We start from the raw sequence: 4,255 nt of genomic DNA on the forward strand, positions 1-4,255 counted from the left end.
AAGCTTGTAGAGATATGAAAAATAGAAAATTGACTTTATCTCAAGCTGATTATGTTGTGAAGGTGTTGCAGTGTTTCTCAATGAAGAATGTTAAAGTTGTTAGCACACTTTTACCTAGTCATTTGAAGTTGACTAAGGAGATGTTGCCAAAGACACAAGAAGAGGAGGACAAGATGTCTGAGGTACCCTATGCTTTAGCTATAGGAAGATTGATGTATTTTATGATATGTACAAGGCTAGATATTGCACATGTAGTAGAAGTTTCTAGTAGGTATATGAATCATCCAGGAATTGAGCATTAGAATGCAATCTCAGATATTTGAGAAGAACATCCAGTAAGTTTTTATAGCTTGGGCGATCTACTACTTATTTACAGGGCTATGTTAACCCAGATTTGGTAGGAGATATTGATATCAAGAGGAGTACTATAAGTTATGTATTTACTATTGGTGGGGCAACACTGAGATGGATTTCTCGATTGCAAAAGGTTAATACTTTATCCACAACAGAGGCAGAGTATGTTGCTGCTACAGAGGTAGCCAAGGAGATGATATGGCTTTAGTTCTTCCTGGAAGAATTGGGACACCCTCATATGGATAGTTATCTATTTACAAATAGTTAGAGTATCATTCATCTTGCAAAGAATTATGTTCCATATTCAAAGACAAAACACATACAATTATGGTACCATTTCATTCAGTCAATTTTGGATGATGGACAGTTAAAGTTGGACAAGATACATATAGATGAAAATCCAATAGATATGTTTACAATGGTAGTGACAAGGGAGAAGTTAAACTCCTCTTCAACTTCAATTAGTCTTCTAGACTAAACAGAATAAAAGGGCAGTAGAGTCTAGGGTAGTTCAATCTAGTAGGAGCCCCATGTGGTAGCAGTATTGCTATAGGACTAGTTTCCAAGTGGGAGATTATTTTCTAGTGTGGAGCTTGATCAATCCCCAAGTGGGAGATTGTTGATATGTGGTGACTGGAATGTACTATACACTTTTCATAATTCTATGGGCCCTATTTTATCGATTATTTTGGGTTGACATGTTGTAATTAATTATAACCCTAAAGTAAATACAAATCTTTTATAAAAAGGGCTTAGGGTTAGGGATTTCATGATGTGTGATGTGATAATTGCTTATTGCAGCAGTATCGAGTTGTAAGGGATTATGGATTGTAATCAGGTTGTAATCAGTAGATAGTAATCATATTGGATTCATTGTTTGGTGGACGTAGCCTATGGATTGGGTGAACCATGTTAAATCTTAGTGTCTTGTGTTATCTTCTGTGTGATTTATTATTTCTGATATTGTTTATATTTTCATGTAATTGTTATTTCGATCTATGGTTAATCCTAACATGATCTCAATAACAAATCACAAACTTCTCATCTGGTATTCCCTTGGATTGCTTACTTGCATTCATCAAACACTCTACTCCTTTTTTGTAATTTTTTGCATACTTCACAATGATACATCTTTCAAACAAGAAAAAAATATTTCCTTTATACCATATCTTCAAAAGAATTCCTTGAGTCGGCCTTGAGGCTATCCCAATTAATTAAAATAAGATAATCAATCATTTTGCAATTACAATTGCACTATCGACTCACATACTATACAATTTATTCACACGTGCAACTTAGGGCTTGCACACTTATGGATGTCATCATCAGATTGTCCTCTATTACTATCTAACTACACATCTCTAGATTAAATCTCTGTTAGAAGATATAATAGGATCATCAAAAATTTCTTTTCATGTACTTTGTCTTTGCACTGCTCTCTATAAATCACAAATAAATTTTGTATTTCTTCAAGTTAGATTACGTGAATTTAACCTCGTCATAGGACACTATGTGGAGCATGTTCTTGATCATGTGTCTCTTGAGAATCAAAACTTTGTTTGTACAATCATGATCTCTATCTTCTAGTCTGCTAGTCATCATAGAATTAATGTCATGTTGAAATTAATGACAAACACAGTCATGAATGCAACATGTCAACACTCTCCAATGCTTAGGATACTCCCCCAAAGGAATACCATCAGAATTCATGCTAACAATCTCCCCCTTTGGCATTGATGGAAATTTAAATGAAAAACATTTAGGTTCCAAGAATACCAAACAATACTCTGTTGTTGTTGTTGTCTCTCTCATCTTTTCATATCCTCTTCATCAATCAAATCTTTAAAAAATCTAGAGCACTTATCTGTTATTCATCTTCCTAGGACTGGCATTAGTTGTTCACATGCTAAACAACTCTCAACTTCTCCCCCATACATCAAAAAATTTCATATTTTATATCTCCCACATAGAGATACTCCTTCTCTTTACATGAATCTTTCTAAAATCTCCCTAATAAAGTAGAAATGTTTATCCATGCACACTTCTATTCTCCCCCATCCATACTTAGATTTTTTTCATGTGCATATCCCCTACATTGACATTAATGACAAAATCCTCATTATGTCAATTCTTTTCTCCAAGTCTTCAACCATCTCAAGTGTCAAAAGACACTGTTACAAGACCAATTACCAAGAGTCATTGATGACTCTGCTCATCACAAATACTCTCTCATACAAGAAGTATCAACATTTAGTCCAATCAAACAATAGTGTTATGTGCCACTAGACTAATGCAATCTTTGCATCATATACTCTAAAGAAGGTAGGGGCATAACCCCAAGCATACCTTTCAAGTACTCAGATGTATCATTAAGTAAGGGCTTTGTAAAGATATCTCCAAACTGTTCTTTAGTACTAACATACTCCAGTCTGATTTCTTTTTCTGTTACCTTCTCTCTCAAAACATGATACTTAATAGATATATGCTTAGTCTTAGAATGCAATACAGGATTCTTAGACATACTTACTACACTTGTGTTATCACAATATATGACAATAGGTTTTGAGAATTCTATCACAATATCCTCCAGCATTTGCTTCATCCATATGACTTGATTGCAATTATTTGTTGCTGTTACATACTCTACCTCAGTTGTACTTTATGAAATACAATAGTGTTTCTTACTTAGCCAAGAAACCAATCTTCCTTCAAGAAAGAAAGCTCCACCACTAGTGTTTTTTATGTCATCCATATTTCCTGACCAATCTGCATCAATATAAGTGCATATCCCATAATTAGATGTTCCTTTCAAATATCTAAATAACTTTTTTACCATTGCATAATGATACTACTACTTAGGATCAGCTTGAAATCTGGCTACAATCACAACTACATTTTCTATATCTGGTCTAGTGTGAGTCAGATATTGCAAACCTCTAATCATGGATTTGTACTTCTTCAACTCTATGGTAGGTGTCTCATCTTTGTTAGATAACTTGTGACTAGTTATCATTGGTGTACCAACAGGCTTATAACTTTTCAAGCCAAAAGTCTTCAAAAAGTCTTTAAAATACTTAGCTTGCTTGTGACATGAAAAATGTCATCATTGTTTTGCACAATTTGTAAACCTAAAAATAACAGCTTCTCCTATTATACTAATTTCAAACTCATTCTTCAACAAACTTATAACTTGCTTCATCATTGCCTCCAAATATTATGTCATCAACAAATATTACTATTATTAGCAAATCATTCTCAATTTCTTTGAAATACAAGTTACTATTTGGTGTACTTTTAACAAATCCTAGTTTTGCCAAATACTTGTCCAACCTTGCATACCAAGTTCTTGGTACTTGCTTTAGATCATATAGAGCTTTCTTCAATATGCATATCATATCTTTCTCCTCTATCAGAGGAAAATCTTCAATTTTTTCAATGTATACCTCTTCTTGTAATTCTCCATTCAGGAAAGTTGATTTAACATCCATCTAATATACTTTGAATTTCTTATTTGTTACATCAGCCAAGAGCATTCTTACTGCTTCCATTCTAGCTATAGGGGAGTATGTTTCTTCATAGTTTATTCCTTCTTGCTATGAATATCCTTTGCATACAAATCTGGATTTGTTTCTCACAACTTCACCTTGTTAATTCATCTTGTTTCTGGACACCCATTTAGTTTGAATGACATTCTTGTCTTTAGGTCTAGGAACCAATTCCCATGTGTCATTCTTCACAATCTAATCTAATTCTTCCTTCATTTCTTGAATCCAATGATCATCTTTTCATACTTCATATGTACTCTTAGGCTCAACTTGAGGAATCAAACATAATTCTTCATTAGCTATGTTCCTTGTCATCACTCATTTGTCTTTGCTTCCAATCATCTACTTTGGTGGGT

This window comes from Cupressus sempervirens, chromosome 6 (assembly GCF_028749045.1).
Source record: "Cupressus sempervirens isolate cs-2001-9-10 chromosome 6, ASM2874904v1, whole genome shotgun sequence".
In the NCBI taxonomy this organism is placed as follows: Eukaryota; Viridiplantae; Streptophyta; class Pinopsida; order Cupressales; family Cupressaceae; genus Cupressus; species Cupressus sempervirens.